This window comes from Aegilops tauschii, chromosome 4 (assembly GCF_002575655.3).
Source record: "Aegilops tauschii subsp. strangulata cultivar AL8/78 chromosome 4, Aet v6.0, whole genome shotgun sequence".
Classification (NCBI taxonomy): Eukaryota; Viridiplantae; Streptophyta; class Magnoliopsida; order Poales; family Poaceae; genus Aegilops; species Aegilops tauschii.
The window spans coordinates 90,154,109-90,166,805 of NC_053038.3; positions in this window are offsets into that span (position 1 = coordinate 90,154,109).

Here is a 12,697-nt window from a genome sequence, read left to right on the forward strand (position 1 = left end):
ATCCTGTTTAGTTATTCATCATATATTTGAATTATGTTATGCTATGCTATCTAGTTTAGATAGACATCATATATGTGAAATTATGTCATGCTATCCATTTTAGTTAAACAATATACATGTCAACTATTTCATGCCCTCTTTTTTCCACACTATCTATTGCATCTGTCTCTCATACAATGTTTGTACATTCAACTATGTTTCCTGTTTATCAGCCATTTGAATTGGAGCGGGTGATGCCAGTATCTAGCGGACTAAAAACACGATCTTCAAATAAAACAGTGCTACCTCTTGGTGGAGATAGCACCCCGGTTGTACATGCACAAGAACCAGCCCTACCACACATAACCCAAACTCTCGCAGATTGTACCCCTACTGCGATGGACAGAGAACCAGCTTCACCCAATCTAACCCCAACCCCAGCCGATAGTAACCCAGTTCCTGTTGACACAGCACCATCTCCACCATAGAGCTCCCAAACAAGAGCAGTTAGTAAGGCAGCTCCAGTGCCCAAAGGGCCAGTACTATCACGGCGAACCCCAACTCCACCAGTTAGTACGCCTATTCCTATGGAGGAAGCACAACCATCTAGTCGTAGTTTAGCATCTATCGCATTTGATGTTGTTAAATCGTATGTGCGTATCTTCCCATCTTGGAAATATTATACTGAAGATGAAGGAAAATGCCAGTTGCAGGTGTTTGTCCAAGAGTTATGTGTAAGTAATGTTATTCATGGCAATTACTTTGCTTCGTCCCATACATCCTACCTCCATGATGGTTATAATACAGCAAATTTTCCCATTTTTCTCTATAGAGAAGGACCGATTTGGAAACTCAGGATGAGGTAACCTATGCTAATACCTCTGCTATCTTCAAGAATGCTTGGTGGCAGTATCAGAATTACCTGAAGAAAACGTACTTCATCGGCAAAGAAACTCATCAAATTCCCTTACGTTCTCCTGAGACACATTTACTGGACGATGACTGGGAACGCCTTGTTCTGTACTGGTCCCGAGCCAAGAATGTGGTAAGGTCTATGAGCCCATTTTCTATTTTTAAGTATTATATTCTTGCGTCTTACTGTACTCTGTTCATGTTGAACAAGTGCCTAAACCTGAAGAACAACTGTTCTAATTTAAGATTCCATTGCTACCATAGGACATAGATATATGTTTGTTTGATGCTTTTATTATGTACTAGTACTTGGCAATAGAAGACTTGGCAGTTTAATCCTGTCCACCTTACTAATGAACTGGTTCACCGAAATGAGTTTCATATACTAGTACATGCTAAACTTGTTATGTGTCTGCTTGTTTCTTCTTTTAGAATGCTGACAGAATATTGGGGAAGAGTGCCTTATTAAGCAACGGTAAAGGAAGTAATGCAAATAAGGTTCAGGATAGTGACACATCCTGTCTTGGTTTAGTGTTGGAGTTACTGGCCACTACCGCTTGCACAAGCTATTCAAACTCACTGTCTGAATCAGTTCGGTTTCTTGAGTCTCAACTACAAGCTGAAAGACATCGATCAGCTGTGCTGCGACAAGAAGCGGAAGGACTGCGGAAGTCCCTGGAGCATTCAGATGAATACTTTCTGGTGCAACAGCAAGCGTTGGAGGATTTTAGCGCCAAACAGGACAAAGCTAATCAACTTGCTAAGCTTATTGCCAGCATGGTGGATACCCAGGATAACGTTTCTTGACCTCTTCTGAAGTTGTTTCAGTTATACTCTTGTTTTGCTGCCGCGTTTATTTGCACTGGTGGCCAATTTTGACGGCCAGTGTATATGATATGCTGCTTTGTTCCCTATATTTGCACTGGTGGCGAACTTTGATGCCCAGTGGATGTAATATGTGTAATAGCCGTGATAGCCTAGCGTTAGTTGCTTGCTTATTTATTTCCTTGTTGTCTTGTTTATTTGTTTGCTTGTAGTCATTGCAGTTCTTTTTCCACGGTTAGGTAGTGGCTGCAATAACCTATTTTTTAAAACTAGGCCACAATAACCATGGGCTAATATTTACTGTAGTGACACTGGGCCTCCTACGGGCCGTAGAAACAGTGGGCCTTCTACGGGCCGTAGAAACAGTAGGCCTTCTACAGGCCGTAGAAACAATGGGCCTTCTACGGGCCGTATCATCAATGGGCCTTATACGGGCCGTATGATCGATTGGACAAACATGGGCCAATAACAGGCCGCATTATGGCCGTAAACGGGCTAGAGTTGGAATCGTCCGTTCATGGGCCGACCGTAATGGGCCATCGTTAATAGGCCGTATTTGATGACGCTATGAAAACGACCCAACGTATTAATGGACCACAAACGGGCCGACTCTAACCACGGGCTGAATTTGGCCCACAAGCAGAAAATGACAGTAACGGGCCGTAAGTAAACGAATGCTGGAAATGAGCCCAAGAATAAATGGGCTCTGAGAAGGCCGAAAGATAACATGGGCTGGAAATGGCCCAACGGAATAACGGGCCGTTAATGGGTATAAAGTGATACACTGTTCATTACTGGCCAGTTTCACCACGGGCCGTTAATGGGTGTAAAGTGATACACTGTTCATTACGGGCCAGTTTCACCACGGGCCGTTAATAGGCCAAGAGTTACATAGGGCCTCATATGGGCCGAAAGACGTCATGGGCCATACATGGGCCAGAAGTGAAAACGGGCTGGAATCATATTGGATGGCCCAGATGACGCTACTAGGCCTAATTCAGATAGGGCGTAACGGGCATTGGGTTAGCGGGCTGTAAATGGGCTATATGCGAACATGCCGTTAACAGGCTTTCCATGGGCCGGCCCGCCACCTTTTGACCAAGTCAAACGGGCCAGCCTTTTCACAGGAATGGGCCTCTGTTGGGCCGTGCCATGTGTCGACGTATCATAGGCGCCTATCTGACCCACTGACGAGCTGACACGTGTTTTGTCCGGCCAATAAGAATTTTACACGTGGAAATTTCCCATTGGTCGGGGCTGTTAACGGGTTATCGGATCCAAAACCCGACCCGATAGCTTAACGGCGTTCCGTTACGGTGGATGCCATGTGTCGGTCACCCTTGACGAAAGCACTTGTGTGATGCGCGATTTATCGTCATGGAAGTGGACACTTCCGTGATGATAATTTTGGTAATGTCATGGAACACTTCTACGACAGCACAGGTATGACTATCTTGATTCTGTCATAAATTTGTCATGGATGTACATGCATGACAAAAAACGCGAACTACTGTGACAAACACGTATCATCACGGAAGTGTATTTTTTTGTAGTGCTTGCCGGGAAGGCATTCCGGCAAGGTTTCTTCTGGCCACCGCTCTCCAGGATGCGACGACACTAGTAACCAAGTGTGAAGCATGTCAGTTCCATTCAAAGAAGCTTCATCAACCAGCCCAAGCCCTTCAAACAATCCCTCTCTCCTGGCCATTCTCGGTCTGGGGGCTCGACATACTGGGCCCTTTCCCCCACGCTGTCGGGGGCTTTGAGTACTCGTACGTTGCAATCGACAAGTTCACAAAGTGGCCGGAGGTGGAAGCAGTGAGAAAGGTGACTGCTCAGTCAGCTGTCAAGTTTTTCAAAGGACTGGTCTGCCGTTTTGATGTGCCAAATAGAGTCATCACCGACAACGGCACGCAGTTCACGAGCCACACCTTCATGCAATACATTCAAGACCTCGACAGCAAGGTCTGTTTTGCTTCTGTGGCACACCCACAGAGCAACGGCCAACCGGAGAGGGCGAATGCTGAAGTGTTGCGAGGCCTAAAGACAAAGACTTTTGACAAGATGCGCAAGAGCGGAAGGCGCTGGATTGATGAATTGCCGGCGGTTCTTTGGTCGATCAGGACGACGCCAAATCGAGCCACCAGCCAGACACCTTTTGCCCTGGTCTACAGGGCAGAAGCAGTTCTCCCCACGGAACTCATATACGGGTCACCTCGAGTGCTCGCTTATGATGAGCTTGAGCAAGAGCAGTTGCGCCAAGATGACGCAACGCTCCTTGAGGAAGATCGTCTTCGGGCGGCTGTCAGAGCAGCGCGCTACCAGCAAGCCTTGCGCCGCTACCATAGCTGCAAGGTTCATGCCCGAAGCTTTGAGGAAGGCGACCTTGTTCTTCGGCGCGTTCAGTCAGCCAAGAATACCAACAAGTTGACGCCGAAGTGGGAAGGCCCTTATCGGGTAATACGAGTCACCAGGCCCGGCGCAGTCCGCCTGGAGACCGAAGATGCCGTCCCAGTGAGCAACTCCTGGAACATCGAGCATCTTCGCAAGTTTTACCCATAAGGCGCGGCTTGCCGGGCCTCCCGGCAAGCCACTTTTTGTACAAGCTTTGCCGGCAAGGCATGTAACCCTTCGTACAAAGCCAGGCGCAGACCCTGAGCATAAATAAATGAAGTGCTGGCGCCCTAAGTCATAGCATGCATGCTAGGTCGAGTCTCTTCCTTGGTTAGGGTTGATAGTGCTCAGCAGCGACTAACCCCTAGCTTAGAGGTCGAGTGCGCGTCTATCTGTTTCTCTTCTGTCCTCTTTTGGTTTGCAGGGCACATGAGCACTTCTGCCGAGCTACTTGGAAGAAAGGAAACGGACCGACGTCCTGACCCTGGCAAACCAGAGTTGCCGGGGACTGCAAGCACAAGGATCCATCCGCGGCAAGACAAGGTTGCCGGGGGCTGCAGATCCAGATAAGTCTTTCATCCTCTATCATGCATTTTGGAACGGAACTGGGATATGTGAAACCTCGTTTTATTTCTAGGCCACCGTGCTCCCATTTTTCTATACCCAAGGATTATCTCCTGGGCCCGGATTTGGTTGTAGTCGCGGTGGCAAAGAAGTAGAATGAGGAACCTAAACCAGCTTCATCCCTGCCTCCGCCAAGGGCGCGAGAATGGTCGAGCAAAGTGGGGGGACGGCAAGGCCTGTTGCCGGGTGAAAACGTTTATCTTAAATTGTAACAAGGACTCGCTCCTTGTCGCGGGGTCTACCCACGAACGAAAAACCCGGCAAACATCCCTTTTTCATTAAAAACACCCCACACAGGTACAGTCCGTACGGAATGAAAAACATGAACAAGGGGGATTACAAGCTTTAAATTTAACAAGGCCCGAAGGCTTACAGATTAAAAAAGAGATAAGATGCCCATAATCCCTTTCTTGTCCCTCTCCTCAGGAGGCAGGTCAAGAAGGCTAAAGGGCAAAAGGGGCGCCTAGGCGAGCTACGAGCAGCAGAAAGCACCAAGAGAACACCTCGGTGGCCACCCACGGGCGGGCCGGTGATGACGGTGCCGGGAAAGGAGCTGGAAGACGAGGCGGCAGGACCAACAATACGCGATGAAGGCGTCGGTGCCCGCATACTCCGAGTTGACGGCCTTGCCGCCCGCCCTCTTCCTCTTTCGCAGCCTCCCGACGCCAGCCGCCCAAGGAGACGGCCCCGAGAAGTTCAAGGAGCTGGCCCCACCCCCGGCAAAACTCTGCCGGAGGAGCGGCCAGGTGCAGATGTTGCTGCTGCCGCACCCGCCCGGGCGTGGGGCGTCCGACGCCTAGTCGGACTCGTCCCCGCTGTCTGCCCTGCTGTCCTCCTCATCACTTTCGCTCGAGGTAGAGCTTCCATCGTTGGAATCTCCATCGGAGGAGCTCTCCACGCAGCACTTCAGGCGAGTCCCGAAGTCGCCGAAGACCTAGACGGAGAGCAGGCCGTCCTCCATTAATTTGAAGTAGAGGACGAGCCCCGCCATCAGGCTGTGGATGCGAGCGAACGTCTTCCATCCACGACGGAGGTACATGACCCGAGGAGCCGGGAAGTCGACGTCGACCCGCGTGCCCCCATTCCCACAACCCCTCATGTGCAATATGAGGGATTGGGGCCGGTCACGCTCCATCTCCCGAGCGAACAGGGCGGGAAGACGGCGACGGCGACGCGGAGGCCGGCGCAGCCTGACGAAGAACTCGCGGGGCTGGTCTCCAACATGGCTTTCCATCGGGAAAGGCACCATTGGCAGGGGCGAAGCCGGCGCACCGCCCCGTCCTCCTCTTCCCCGAGCACTACGACCTCTGCCCCGGCCTCGCCCACGGCCTCGCCCCCTCCCCCTTCCCCTCGCGGCCAGTTCCACCACCGCGGGCTCAGGAGGAGGAGGGACGCGCTGTCGAGCGGCGACCCTCGCCGCCACCGTTGAAGGACCAGGGTTCCCCTTCTCCATGGCGAGTGAAAGGGAGGAGCAGAAGCGAGAGGAGATAGATGACAGAAGATGTGCGGGACGCCATCCCCCCTTCCCCCTCTTTATAAAGGGGTGGGATCGGGCTCGGCCGCCCCGCTCGGCCAATGCAGCCACCAGAGGCGCAGGGAATCAGGACCGACCCGCTGCCCCAACCAGCGACGGCCCGGTTTCCCGCCTCCACCGCTTGCCACCCCAGGCGCATGAAGGACGCGTGGCGGACAGGCAGAACCGAGGGGACGGGTGAAGCGACCTCTCCCCACCCCGTGATTGTGGGGAGTGGACGCCTTGAAGACCACGACCCGGCCCCATTCAGTAAATGAGCCGCGCCTCCACGCCTCCCTCTTTTTACGGGGAAGGTGCGAGCCGCCTCTTTACTGCGATGTGACGCATGTGTGCGAAAACCGCCCCACGTATGCCGCCCACATCACGCATGTCCACGCCGCATCGTGCGCGCGGGTCGTGGGAAGTGCAATGCGCGAAAAGTTTTACCGCGGTAAAAACCGCCACGCCTGCCCGCACACCATTTTGGGCCTGGCCCAACAACGTGTCGCACTTATGTGTGGCCCAGGCCCGGGGGCTCCTGTCGGTGTACAAAAAGAGGGGCACGCTTTTGTACCCCTTTACCTATGCACGGGCAGTCGGAGCCGCGCCCACGGTCACACCAAGCAGAACAGGGGAGGTAAGCCAAGGTAAGACCGAATCCCAAGATAATAACAGCAATGCCAAGGCCAAGACCACAAAGAGCAGAGGGACGAAGTAGGTTCCCCCGGCAAGACCCTTGCCGGGGCAGCCTCAGCAGCCCCGGCAAGACCCTTGCCGGGGCAGCTCGCCCCGCACCAACAGAGCAAGCCACCCTTGAGCCCACGGTCCCCAACGCCATCATCCACGTGGGGCCAGGGCTTGGGAAGGCACCTCTGTGGTGGCATGCAGATCTTTGTGAAGACATATTCAAGATCAGATGAGGATTAGAAGACGACGATCCTCGGCAAGATCCTTGCCGAGGAAGGCCACCAGACCCCCGGCAAGACCCTTGCTGGGGACGACAGCGCGCCACCGCAAGACCCTTGCCGGGCCCCCCGGCAAGGCCCTCACCAAGGACGCCAGGAGGGACACCGCCAGGCCCACGCCAACCAAGCTTCCACTGCCGTTCACATGCAGCTGCCAGCCCAATCAGCTGGGCGGGCACCTGCGTGGCAACATGCAGCCCCCAGGCCAACTCATCAAGCGCCTGCGTGGCGGCATGCAGATCTTCGTGAAGGCTCCACCACTGCGCCACCTCAGCTGCCTGCCTGCCTACATGGCGCCGCACGCCTCGCTGGCCAAGGCGCGTGTCGAAGCAAGGAGGAGCGGCGACGGATGGGACGGGCCTTGCCCCCATCCCCAATAAAGCAAGAGGACACCTAAGCTACGCATGAAATGCATCTTGTCCTGTAATACGAGCGATAAGCTCAGGGCACTGTGCGCCTTTCCACCTCCTGTGTGCCACTGTGGCAGCCCCTTCCGACTATAAAAGGAGGCCCATGGCATACTGGGGAAGGATTCGGCTCTTTCGAACCACGCACTGACCACAGCTAGTTCGAGAGCTCAAGAACTCTCTGAAATACACCCACCAAAGCAGGACTAGGGTTTTACGCATCCTCGTGGCCCGAACCTAGGTAACGATCCTTGTGCTGTCTACTAGCCCTGCTCTTCTCGCAACCCCGCGCCCCGGCAACCGTAGTAGGGATTCTTGTGATCCCATAGGTGTCGTTCCACACCGACAGCATCCCACTTATGATTAACCCCTATTGCAAGCATCCGCAACTACAAAAGAAGTATTAAGGTAAACCTAACCATAGCATGAAACATATGGATCCAAATCAGCCCCTTACGAAGCAACGCATAAACTAGGGCTTAAGCTTCTGTCACTCTAGCAACCCATCATCTACTTATTACTTCCCAATGCCTTCCTCTAGGCCCAAATAATGGTGAAGTGTCATGTAGTCGACGTTCACATAACACCACTAGAGGAGAGACAACATACATCTCATCAAAATATCGAACGAATACCAAATTCACATGACTACTAATAGCAAGACTTCTCCCATGTCCTCAGGAACAAACGTAACTACTCACAAAGCATATTCATGTTCAAAATCAGAGGGGTATTAATATGCATAAAGGATCTAAACATATGATCTTCCACCAAATAAACCAACTAGCATCAACTACAAGGAGTAATCAACACTACTAGCAACCTACAGGTACCAATCCCAGACTTAGAGACAAGAATTGGATACAAGAGATGAACTAGGGTTTCAGAGGAGATGGTGCTGGTGAAGATGTTGATGGAGATTGGCCCTCTCCCAATGAGAGGAGCGTTGGTGATGATGATGGCGATGATTTCCCCCTCCCGGAGGGAAGTGTCCCCGGCAGAACAGCTCCGCCAGAGCCCTAGATTGGTTCCGCCAAGGTTCCACCTCGTGGCGGCGGAGTCTCGTCCCGAAAGCAGAAGATGGGCACGAGAGGGCCAACAGGGGGCCCACGATGCAGGGGGCGCGCCCCCCACCCTCGTGACCAGGGTGTGGGTCCCCTCTGGTATTTCTTCCGCTCAGTATTTTTTATTATTTCCAAAAATAACTTTCTTGGAGTTTCAAGACTTTTGGAGTTGTGCAGAATAGGTCTCTAATATTTGCTCCTTTTCCAGCCCAGAATTCCAGCTGCCGACATTCTCCCTCCTTATGTAAACCTTGTAAAATAAGAGAGAATAGGCATAAGTATTGTGACATAATGTGTAATAACAACCCATAATGCAATAAATATCGATATAAAAGCATGATGCAAAATGGACGTATCAACTCCCCCAAGCTTAGACCTCGCTTGTCCTCAAGCGGAAGCCGATAACGATAAATATGTCCACATGTTTAGAGGCAGAGGTGTCGATAAAATAAAATACGGACATGAGGGCATCATGATTATTCTCATAACAGCAACATATATGGATAATGTCATATGATCTCTTATGCTCAAGTAATAGTCTATTCACAATGCAAAGTATGAATCAGAAACTTTATTGAGAACCAACAAACTATAATCTCAGTCATTGAAGCAATTGCAATTTATCATAACATCAGAAAGAGTCTGTGTCAGAGCTTTTTAGCAAGTCCACATACTCAACTATCATTTAATCTTTCACAATTGCTAACACTCACGCAATACTTGTGGTTACGGAGTTTTAATCGGACACAGAGAAAGATAGGGGCTTATAGTTTCGCCTCCCAACCTTTTACCTCAAGGGTAATGTCAACAATAATAACTCATGCTAACTTACATCCAATTAGATATATATGTCAGGATCTTTCCAACACACTGTGCTTGCCAAAGGATAAAATGTAAAAAGGAAAGGTGAAGATCACCATGACTCTTGCATAAGGTAGGAGATAAAAGTAAAAGATAGGCCCTTCGCAGAGGGAAGCAGAGGTTGCCATGCGCTTTCAGGGTTGGATGCACAAAATCTTAATGCGAAAGAACATCACTTTATATTGCCACTTCTGACATGGACCTTTATTATGCAGTCCGTCGCTGTTATTTCTTCCACATCACAAGATCGTATGAAGCTTATTTCCTCCACACTAATCAATCATACATATTTAGAGAGCAATTTTTATTGCTTGCACCGATGACAACTTACTTGAAGGATCTTACTCAATCCATAGGTAGATATGGTGGACTCTCATGGCAAAACTGGGTTTAAGGGTATTTGGAAGCACAAGTAGTATCTCTACTTACTGCAAAGAATTTGGCTAGCATGAGGGGGAAAGGCAAGCTCAACATGTTGGATGATCCATGACAATATACTTTATCTCAGATATAAGAAAATGATGACCCACAAGTATAGGGGATCTATCGTAGTCCTCTCAATAAGTAAGAGTGTCGAACCCAACGAGGAGCAGAAGGAAATGATAAGCGGTTTTCAGTAAGGTATTCTCTGCAAGCACTGAAATAATAGGTAACAGATAGTTTTGTGATAAGATAATTTGTAACGAGCAACAAGTAACAAAAGTAAATAAAGTGCAGCAAGGTGGCCCAATCCTTTTTGTAGCAAAGGACAAGCCTGGACAATTTCTTATATAGAGAAAAGCGCTCCCGAGGACACATGGGAATTCGTCAAGCTAGTTTTCATCACGTTCATATGATTCGCGTTCGGTACTTTGATAATTTGATATGTGGGTGGACCAGTGCTTGGGTGCTGTCCTTACTTGGACAAGCATCCCACTTATGATTAACTCCTATTGCAAGCATCCGCAACTACAAAAGAAGTATTAAGGTGAACCTAACCATAGCATGAAACATATGGATCCAAATCAGCCCCTTACGAAGCAACGCATAAACTAGGGTTTAAGATTCTGTCACTCTAGCAACCCATCATCTACTTATTACTTCCCAATGCCTTCCTCTAGGCCCAAATAATGGTGAAGTGTCATGTAGTCAACGTTCACATAACACCACTAGAGGAGAGACAACATACATCTCATCAAAATATCGAACGAATACCAAATTCACATGACTACTAATAGCAAGACTTCTCCCATGTCCTCAGGAACAAACGTAACTACTCAAAAAGCACATTCATGTTCATAATCAGAGGAGTATTAATATGCATATAGGATCTGAACATACGATCTTCCACCAAATAAACCAACTAGCATCAACTACAAGGAGTAATCAACACTATTAGCAACCTACAGGTACCAATCCCAGACTTAGAGACAAGAATTGGATACAAGAGATGAACTAGGGTTTGAGAGGAGATGGTGCTGGTGAAGATGTTGATGGATATTGGCCCCCTCCCGATGAGAGGAGCGTTGGTGATGACGATAGCGATGATTTCCCCCTCCCAGAGGGAAGTGTCCCCGGCAGAACAGCTCTGCCGGAGCCCTAGATTGGTTCCGCCAAGGTTCCGACTCGTGGCGGCAGAGTCTCGTCCCGAAAGCTTGCTTCTGATTTTTCTTTGGACGAAAGACTTCATATAGCAGAAGATGGGCACCGGAGGGCCAACAGGGGGCCCGCGAGGCAGGGAGCGCGCCCAGGGGGTAGGGCGCGCCCCCCATCCTCGTGGCCAGGGTGTGGGCCCCCTCTGGTATTTCTTCCACTCAGTATTTTTTTATTATTTCCAAAAATAACTTTCGTGGAGTTTCAGGACTTTTGGAGTTGTGCAGAATAGGTCTCTAATATTTGCTTCTTTTCCAGCCCAGAATTCCAGCTGCCGGCATTCTCCCTCCTTATGTAAACCTTGTAAAATAAGAGATAATAGGCATAAGTATTGTGACATAATGTGTGATAACAGTCCATAATGCAATAAATATCGATATAAAAGCATGATGCAAAATGGACGTATCAGAAAACATAACCCATTACGTTGTGTTCCTTGTCCAACATCAACTCTTTAGCATGTCATATTTTAATGAGTGCTCACAATCATAAAAGATGTCCAAGACAGTATATTTATATGTAAAACCTATCTTTCTTTATTACTTCCTATTAATTGCAACGATGACCAAAGCTATGTTTGTCAACTCTCAACAACTTTTAATCATCATACTCTTTATATGTGAAGTCATTACTCTTCATAAGATCAACATGATCTCTTTTTATTTCTTTTTATTCTTTTCTCTTTTCTTTTATTCCCTCAAGATCATGGCAAAATAATCAAGCCCTTGACTCAACACTAATCTTTATTATATAGCTCACGGACTCGATTACATAGAGGGATCATAAAGCAAAACTCAAAACTAGATCATACCAAAAACTTTATCCTACTAGATCAAGATATTACTAAAAGGACCGAACTAAGAAAAATGGTAAAGATGGGAGTGTGATGGTGATACGATACCGGGGCACCTCCCCCAAGCTTGGCAGTTGCCAAGGGGAGTGCCCATACCCATGTGATTATGTCTCCTTTGCTGGTGAAGAAGATGGTGGAGTTGTTGGTGATGGGTAGTCGCACATCGAGCGTAAGAGATCCTCCAACTTGCGGATAATGCCCTTGAGTGCGACTATATGCTCCTTCAACAAAATATTTTCACATGTGAGATACTTGTTTTGTATACGAGCTAACTCAATCATCTTGAAAGCTTCGATCTTAGTTGGGGTAAGAAGATTGTGATCAAGTTGAAGGATGTCTTCTGTTGCCGAAACTTGGTCCTCCGTGGCCTTCTTGATCCCTTTATCCTTGTTGATATCCACGGGTTCTTCCCTCTTCAGCTCTATCTTCATTAGCCAAGCATCGTTGTCACCATTGTCGGAGGAGGGGGACGACATGATGCCTGGCCTTGACAACCCTGACAGAAAATAGCTCGAAACAAGAACAGAGGACAATTGCGTGATACAGGAGTCAAAACCTCCGGGAGATTATATAATGAATTTTTACTGACCAAAATACGTATCGTGCAAGAAAACGGAGTCCGGAGAGCGCACGAGGTGCCCACGAGGCAGGGGGAGCGCCCAGGGGGG